General features: G+C 40.8%; 1 long non-coding RNA gene across 2 annotated transcripts; it reads left to right on the top strand.

The window, feature by feature from the left end:
• Positions 1 to 2,268: 2,268 nt before the first annotated feature.
• LOC149920002 (uncharacterized) lies at positions 2,269 to 9,255 on the top strand. 2 transcript variants are annotated; one of them, XR_016459994.1, is made up of 4 exons: positions 2,269 to 2,509; positions 3,248 to 3,319; positions 3,500 to 3,574; positions 9,156 to 9,255. It is a non-coding gene; the product is annotated as an uncharacterized LOC149920002 (long non-coding RNA). The 2 variants fall into 2 exon arrangements; XR_016459995.1 differs by lacking the exon at positions 2,269 to 2,509 and adding an exon at positions 2,616 to 2,699.
• Positions 9,256 to 9,588: the final 333 nt, after the last annotated feature.

The following is a 9,588-nucleotide window of genomic DNA, read 5'->3' as shown; positions in this document are numbered from 1 at the left end:
CTGTCAATTAGCATTTGGTTAAAAGCTTCAGTTCAGTTTCATGAGCATCACACCAAAAAATGTCAACGTGAGATCTAATCATGTGACACGAGGGCAACGGGACCACACTAGTCCACACCCCGACGGGCGAGAAAGGGGGAAGGGAAATAACCAGCAGCAACAAGCTGAGGGACAAAAAAAAAACAAACCAAAAAACAACACCTCCGTTTACTAACTATAGTAGCGAAATACAAGTTAATTGAAATTGAAGCTAATAAATCAAGTAAATGAGAGGGGGAGAGAGTTTCTAACACCTTATGCTGATGCAACAGCCAGAGAGCAAACAGAGATCCCATAACCTCACAGTTCTTTTATCTCTTTTTTCCTACCCCTGGAAGACAGAAACAATAAAACTAAATCTTCTGGGAGTGTCACGTCTTTTGGCAGTTGTAGTTCATTCTTCTCTTCTGAAAATAGAGCTGCTGCATTAACAAATTAACAATTCCATGACGCTATGAATGTGGAATACTGATGCAAAAATTGTAAAACCACGACAACTGAAAAGCAGCAGCAGTGAAGTCTGATGTTCTGATGAAGAATCAGTTGCATAAGAAACTGGATGTACCACACTGATGTAATTCAAGATGGATCTTGTAGATGCTTGTCTTTTTCCTTGCTATCAATGTGTCATGGCTTTACAGTTTTTGTGTCAGTACTCCACAGTCATAGCATCATGCCGTGGTGAGAGTTGAAGAATTAACAGGCAGCTCCATTTTCAGAAGAAAATAAACTACAGCTCCCAGAGGCCAGGAAAAGACCCAGCACTACTGAAGACTTCATTTTTGTTATTTTCTGTCTTCTGAGGAGAGGGAAAAGGTGAAAGAGCAGGGAGGTCATGGGAGATCTCCTTTTGGCTCCTTGGCAGTCAACACAGCATCAGAGAATTGGTATTGAAACTCTCATTTAATAGACCTATTAGCTTCAATCCCAATTAACTTCTATTTTACTACTATAATTAGTAAATTTGTTTGGTTTTTTTTTTCATTCTCGGAACATTGCCAGTTTTTATTTCCTCCTTTCTTTCCCTGCCCATCTTTCCTGGGTGTAGAACCCATGAGATGGTCCTGACCTGTCACCCTCCTGTCACTTTGAGATTTATATCTCGCTGCTGACAAAATGTCAAAGAGAGAAAAGCTTTTAAATCCTACTAAGATTAAAAATAAACAAAAGAAGCGTTGACTAATCCTTCAGGATCTCTTAGAATGCTTATGAGGAAAAAAGGCAGTCTATAAGCAGTTCTCTTATACATATGTAAATCTTACCCATTTTCTCACAGAAAAGCTATTAGCTGTATGATAGAGATCACTCCAAAAGTAATGCCTCCCATTTATTTCCATGGAAACTACGACAGATATACAAAAACCACAATAACACTATTTGATTGAGCAAATTCTCAGCTACAAAACAATGTTTTTCAACATAGTCACTATCATCACATGCATTTTCATCAGCAACGAACAAGAGCCAGCATACCACGCTCTGTAACAATCTGCACCTGCAGAGGTGACCACTGCTGCTGTCAGCACAGCCGAAATGCACCACTCACCACCTGGCTGTGCTCACATCTACAGGTTGGTATCCATCAATGTTCAGCAAGTGTTGATGAATTAAACACCATTTTTCAGCACTGAAGGATTCAGTAACACATTGGTGCTTTACAGAATCATAGACTCATAGAATGGCCTGGGTTGAAAAGGACCACAATGATCACTTAGTTTCAACCCCCCTGCTACATGCAGGGTAGCCATCCACCAGACCAGGCTGCCCAGAGCCACATCCAGCCTGGCCTTGAATGCCTCCAGGGATGGGGCATCCACAACCTCCTTGGGCAACCTGTTCCAGTGCATCACCACCCTTTTGATTGAAAAACTTCCTCCTAATATCTAGACTAAAACTCCCCTATCTCAGTTTAAAACCATTCCCTCTTGTTCTATCAACCCTCATAAACAGCTGTTCCCCTTCCTGTTTATATACTCCCTTCAAGTACTGGAAGGCTGTGTTGAGGTCTCCTGGAGTTTTCTCTTCTCCAAGCTGAACAAGCACAGTTCCCTCAAACTTTCCTGATAGGAGAGGTGCTCCAGCCCTCTAATCAACTTAGTTCCCTCCATGGGATCTGCTCCGAGAGCTCCACGTCCTTCTTGTGCTGGGGGCCTCGGTCTGGAAGCAGTACTTCAGATGGCTCTGAGTAGAGGGGGACAATCACCTCCCTCTCCCTGCTGGGCACCCCTTTTTTAATGCAGCCTAGAACACAGTTGGCCTTCTGGGCTGCAAGCACACACACACTGCTGGCTCATGTCCAGCTTCTTGTCCATCAGGACCCTCAAGTCCTTCTCCACCCATGAAGACTGAAGCAGTGGCAGAAATAGGGAGGGGAGACCCTGTAAGTGTGGGGAAGGAACAGCTGAGGATTAAACATTTCAAATAACCAAGCAGCTGAAAGTGATGGTTAATTTTTGTGTTTGTTATTGAGGTGGGTCTGAAACTTTGTTTCTGTTAACATGCAAAAGTTAATTTCTTAAATTTTAGAGGTTGGGGTTTATACTATTAAACAGTGGACTTCCTTACTATGAAGTTTGGGGGAGAGGAGCCAAATAAACTATCGTGTATAATGAATGGGAACTGCTTCTATCCAGTAAAAGAGGAACATCAGCATTGTCCAGGTGGTGGCACTATTGATCCCCATCTAAAAGGAGTTTTCATGCAATGCCTTTCAAACATGAAACCACTTCTTTCAGTTTGTGAAGTGACATTTCTGCAGTATCTGTGTGCAGAGTTAAAAACAGGGAAATAAATGTCTGGATTTTTTCCCCATAGGTTTATTTAAATCAGTATAAAAATCTGTGTGGAGTCTCATAATTACATAAGCCTGGATAGGTAGTATGTCACCAACCGTATAACTGTGCAACAGTAGCTGTACCTGTATAGCTAGATGAGAAAATGTTGTCCTTAGCCTAACCAATTAAAATATATATACATATTATTATTAATGTGCAAGAGGTTTATTTTAAAGAAGTTACAATATTCTTAAACTAAAGATGAGCTGAGTATTCTTATGACTTTACTAGAGCCATGTGAATAAGATGTCTTTGTTAAATGTCTGCCTTGGGCCCTTTTGTAGCCAGGGAGAGAGTATAGCTACAACAGAAAGTGCCCAGGTTGGATCTCTCTGTTGTCTTTTACATTTCAAGTTATTTCTGCCATTTCCCAGATTAGAACCAGCGAAGGAGAATATGAAGACAGTGAGAGTGTAATTTATGAGTATGAACCAGATTATGAATGCGTAAGTTAACTTTCTTTTGTTTGATTGACTTTGAAAAGTTGTCTTGGGATGCATGTTTTAGGATAGACTAAAATAATATGGGATGTTTGAAGTTGGGATTTGTTGACTTGATGTGATAACCTAAGACTGTGTATATATTGCTAACTGAAACTTCTTTTTCATGCTATTTTAATGAAAAAGGGGAGCGTTGTATCTGAAGCTTCCTACATTGGAGATCAGCAGAAAACTCTCACAGAAGTTCTAAGTTATTGCCAGGTATCTCTCTCTTTTTTGTTGTTGTGTTTTCCTCTGTCCTCTCTTTAATGACATTTAAACAATGTTAGTTAAATTTAAGGAAGACTTGAAACCTATTTGGTAACCTGAGGCTTCAGACTTTCCAGTTGTCCACTGAAATTGTTAAGCTTTCACTTCACTCTGGTATTTGCAATGGGACAGTAATCTGTTTCTTTGTACATACAACTGGCATGGATATTTTTCAAATCTTAAGTTTTTATACAAAATGATTTATTGTGAGGAGCTTTACAGTACTGGGAAAGATCTGACTTCTGCCCATGCCCAGCTTCTGTAGGTACCAGGCTTGCCTGGTAAAATGTCCAGGGATCTTGGTAGTTTTGTTTTGGCAAGTTTTTTTGATGTTGACTACTGAAGCAGTAGCTGATAAATTTGAATATCACTGTACTGAAAATTAAGGCCATCCCTTATTCAGGTGAGCGCTTACCTGACCCAAGTCAAAGTACTCCATAGAGTGAAAGGGATTCACATGACAGGTCATGCTTTAGAGAGGATAACTGTGAGTGACTTGTAACTAAGTATCAATGTCCAGTAAATGTCCTTAGGTATATACATAATTAACAATGCTGTAGAAAAAAAAAATTGTTAAGGCTGTTTGAGAAAGGCTCTTGTTGCCAGTTTGGGAGGAGTTCTCTAGCCAGTACTGGTAGAGAAGCTATTGCCTCTTGATGACTTCTATTCCTTTCTTTCTCCTATCTTCCATTACCTCCTCTCCTCAATAAGTCTGTCCTGGCACTACATGAAATCTGTTAAAGATGGTTTTCTTTCTTGTAGGCCCATCTTTCCCCCCCACCACCTCCACTTTTCCTGGGTGTGGGCCTGTGGGCCTGCTACCCTTGTAGATCTAAAATGATTAGCTCTAACTGTGACAATCTTTGGTGCATTGGCTGGGATACTCAAATGGAACTAACGCTTTTTAACTTCTAACTTTTTAACTTCTTATTTTTTCTTGCTAATGACAGAAATTAATTAGAGCTGCATTTGCAGTTAGCTCTCTGACTTCACAGAGGGATTAGCTTTATTACTGTCATTGTATCTTGGAGTGTGGGCATACTATCAACTCTGGACACTGCACAAAGTTTATTTTTTTTTGGCACCACGCCATCTTGACTGTGAAGCTTGTGCTGCAGTTAAACAAGCCAAGAGGATGAGACCTTTCTGGGGGGAAGGGTGATGGCAAAAGTATGGGGCAGGTTGATTACGCTTAGCATCATGGGTTCATGGCAAAGTGATATGTGATTACCAAGGTGGAGGCAACCACTGGGTCACTTGAAATATATTCTGTACCCCATGCACCACCCAAAGCACCATAGTAGGTCTCAAGAAAAAAGTTCCATGTTGACATAGCAGTCCAGAAAGAATTGAGTCATACAATGGGACTCAACTCAAAAATTCTCTTGTAAACACCTGGACCAAAGATCATGGTGTTGAGTGGGTTTACTATATTCCCTGTCATGCACCAGCTTCTGGTAAAAAACAGTGTACTGTTAAAAAGGGGGTTGTGGAATATTTAAGCTTTGGGATAGACATCTGGGAGAAGCCAGCTGGTTGATTAACACTCATGCATCTATCAATCGAGATGGTCCTGCCCAATCCAGATCCCTGCATACTGCAGAGGAAGACGAAGTCCCTGTAGAACATGTAAAGAACACATTGGGAAAAGTGGTTTGGGTTTTCCCAGCCTCAGGCTGGGGCAAACTTCTCCATGGAACTGTTTTTGATCAGGGATCTTGGTCCACTTGGTGGGTGACACAGAAAAATGAGGATTTTTAATGTGAACCACAAAGGAATTTGAAGTTGGGGGAGTGCAGTCAGTAATTTCATGTGTGTACATATATATTTATGTTGTTTGTTTCTTTGTATATATTAAGCATGATGTAGTGATGTGGAATAAGAAATGGAATGTCATGATTTTCTGATTTTTTGCATTAGTATTTCACATTCGTAGTATCGTGCCACAGTGGGAGTTGAAGAGTTAATGTGGCAGCTCTGTTTTCTGAAGAGAAGAATGAACTACAGCTCCCAGGAAAAGACATGACACTCCCAGAATATTTCATTTTGTTATTTTCTGTCTTCTGGGGGAGGGAAAAGATAAAAGAGTAGAGAGGTCATAGGATCACTCTCTTTTCCACTCCCCGGCTGTCAATACAGCAGCAGGTCAGCATAAGACCTGGTATCAGAAAACTCTCTCTCTCTCTTTCTCTCTCATTTATTTGATTTATTAGCTTCAATCTCAATTGAGTTATATTTCACTACTATCATTAGTAAACTAAGTTTTTTTTTCCTTTGATTATTGCCACTGTTTTTCTTTCATCTAGGTCTGTCTTCCCCCATCCCCAACTTTTTCCTGGGTTTGGGCCATGGATCTGCTACCTTCCTGTCACGGATACAGACTAGATCTAGACTGTTTAGATCTAACTGTGACACCTGGAAACACAGATGAGGGAGCTTTAATACATGTCACTCTGCTGCAGAATTAATGATGGACTTTGCTGAAGTTTACCTGGCTTTTTGTCTGAGAATTTAGGACTTTACAACAATGCATAGGTTGCTCTATAATTAATGCCTCCTATTTATTTCCATTTATGGAAACTACAACAACTACAAAGAGCACAATAACACTGTGAAAAGCAAAATTGTCAGACTGCCCCGCTGCTGCTATGTGTCACATGGCCACAAAGTGTAACAGAATATTAATGGGAAGGTTTAACTTCTACTGTCATATCACCAACATCCACCTCTGACGTCCTAGGTGAACATAATAAAATAGGAAGTATTATTTTCAGAGACTTCATACTTTTAAAAAGTTTGTACCTAGTTGCTTAAGTAAGGCAACATAAATTTTTATCATCTAAGGAAAACATCTTAACCAAAGGTTCACCTTTTATTCTGTGATAATTAAAAACATGGATACAATTGATTTCATTGCCAGGTTCGGAAAGGTCTGGCTGAGTTGATTTATCAATACACCAGTTATGCATGCTCCCACACTCATCCTCTTCCTAGAATCACATAATGGTTGAGGTTGGAAGTGACCTCTGGAGGTCGTCTGGTCCATCCTCCCTGCTCAAGTAGGACCACCCAGATAAAACTGACTGGAAAACATTGGAACATTATAGGGATGGGGACTCCAGAACCTCTCTGGACATTCTAGTGCTAGTGCTCTGTTATCTGTCCAGTAAATAAATATTTCCTGATTTCAAAATGAACCTCCTGTGTTTGTACCCATTTCCTCTTGTCCTTGCTCTGGGCACCAATGAAAAAGAGCCTGTCTCAACTCTTTGCAGTCATTCTTCAAATATTTATATGCACTGATAAAATCATGCTGAGCTGCCTCTTCTTCAGACAGAAGAATACAAGCTCTCTTGCCCTCTCCTCACTGGAGAAATGTTCCAGTTCCTTAACCATTTTCATGGTCCAGCACTCCAGGTATGGCCTCAGCCTGCTTGTACCACTCCTACTAATGCAACCCAAGATACCCTTCACCTTCTCTGCAGCACAGCCATGCTTTTGCTTCTACATGGTGTCCACCTGGACCTCCTAGTGTGTATCCACAAAGCTGCTTGCCAGCTATATGGTTTTCAACTTGTACTATACTGGTGCCTGTAGTTGTTCCTCCCCAGTTATGGGATTTTGCACTTCTTGTTGAACTCGATGTTAATGTCAGCATATTTTTGCAGTCTTTCCACCTCTGGGTGGCAGCATGACCCTTTGATGCATCAGCCATTCCTCCAAACTTATTGTAGGTGCATTCTGCTCCATCATCCACATTGTTAATGAGGATGTTAAGCAGGATGGACCTGGTATTGATGTTTGGGAGTACACCAAAACTTACTGGTCTCCAATTAGACTTTGAACCACAGATCACTACCTTTAGGCCTGGTTGTTTAGCTGATTTTCAATCTGCCCATCCAACAACAACTTGTTTAGGACAAACTTATGAGGAACAGTGTCAAAGGCCTTACTAAAGACCAAGCAGCCAATAATCTCCCCTCAACCATCAGTTTGGTCATTTCATTGCAGTAGTTTATCTAGTTGCCCAAGCATGGTGAAACCATGGTGATATGTCCTGGTTATTTTTTTGTCCTTTGTGTGCCTGGAAATGGTTTCCAAGATTAGCTGTTCCATCACCTTTCCCAGGGACTGATGTGTGGCTGATTGGCCTGTAGTTCCCTGGGTCCTTCTTCCTGCCCTTCCTGAAGACAGGAATGATATTTATTTTCTTCCAGTCATTTGGCACTTCTCCTGATTGCCATGATTGATCAAAGATTGTGTTTACATCTTTTCCTTTCCCCATGTAACAAGTTCCTCTGCCTCATTTGGCAGTGGACTCACACTTTCCCTAGTCTTCCTTTTGTCACATGTGCGCTTCTAGAAGCTCTTCTTGCTGTCTTTGACATTCTTGTCCAGATTCAATTCCGCTTAGGAATTTAACTTTACAGACAGTATTGTTCTAAATGTATTTCCCATTGGTGTAGAAATCAATATTTCAGTGACTGCTTATGAGCCTTTTACCTGTGGAAATTTATTATGACTTTAAATAGCATAGCACTGGAGAAACACTGGTGAGACATTGGAAGAGGTTGCACAATTGGAAGAGATTGCAAATGCTACCTCCCCGGAAGCATTCTAGGCCAGGCTGGATGGGGTTTTGAGTTACCTCGTCCCTGCCTATAGCAAGGGGGTTGGAACTACATGATCTTAAATGTCCCCTCCAACACAGACCATTCTATGATTCTATGATAACACCTAGCTTACTTTTGAGGTTATCAGTAGTTTTTGGGCTCATCACTACAAGAAAGACATGGAGACCCTGAAGCATGTCCAAAGAAGGACTATAAAGTTGGTGAAGGGCCTGGAGTATAAATCTTATTATGGGGAATGACTGAGGGCACTGGGACTGTTTCGACTGGAGAAGAGGAGGCTCAAGGGAGACCTTATAGCTCTCTACAGCTGCCTGAAAGGAGGTTGTGAAGTGGTGATCAGCCTCTTCTCCCAGGAAAAAGTTCTAGGACAAGAGGGAATGGCCTCAGGTCGCACCAGTGGGGGATCAGGTTGGACATTAGGAAAAATTTCTTCTCTGAAAGAGTGGTGAGATTTTGGAATAGGCTGCCCAAGAAAGTGATGGAGTCACCAGCTCTGGAGGTGTTCAAGAAACATGTAGATGTGGCATTGAGGGACATGGTGAGTGGGCATGGTGGTGATGGGTTGACAATTGGACTAGATGATCGCAGATCCACCAACCTTAATGATTTCACAGAATGTTAGATAAAATAAAAAATATGACAGAAGCAGGAAGAACAACCTGTAAGTGCCAACCATGTTAGGGTAGCTGGAGTGGGCTTCTCTGAGAATTCTTTTTACTGTGATGTTTACCATTGCTATTTACATTTCGTGCGTAAATTGCTCTTTAATTTACTTACAGAGGGTATTTATTATTTGCTAATCTTGTCCCATTGCCTTTATTGGAACTTTGTTGATTTCTTCAGATGTGAGTTGGGTTCTCGAGAAACAATCCTGTTTTCTCCTCTCCTTTTGTTATCAGGCCATGTACGATTCCATTCAGAAACTGGATAAAAAACTTGACCTGCTTCATCGGAAGGTCTCAGAAATGCAGCATACTTGTGCTAGGCCACTGTTACTCAAACCTGTGAGTATTATAGAACCGAGAAGCTCAGATTTGCCTTTAATTCTCTCATTTCTTCTGATGCTTATTTTTTTAAAAAAATCCTCTTCTGTCACTAAGAAGAAAATTAGTAGCAAACTAGTAGGTGTGGATTCCATTTCAATTAATTTGACTTAGATACCTTTTTCTATGTCATTAATAATCTTCTGTGTTGTTACTGACCACTGGTCACAGAACTGCCAGTGTCTTTCATATTCAGGATAATGCCACAGGTGCTTTAAAATTCTGTTTGCGTTGTAAAGAACAGGAAGGAATTCTCTAGATTATCTTATACTTGTGTATACTGGTGTTA

This window comes from Phasianus colchicus, chromosome 1 (assembly GCF_987193195.1).
Source record: "Phasianus colchicus chromosome 1, bPhaCol1.hap1.1, whole genome shotgun sequence".
NCBI lineage: Eukaryota > Metazoa > Chordata > Aves > Galliformes > Phasianidae > Phasianus > Phasianus colchicus.
This window is presented reverse-complemented; position numbering and strand designations above follow the sequence as displayed.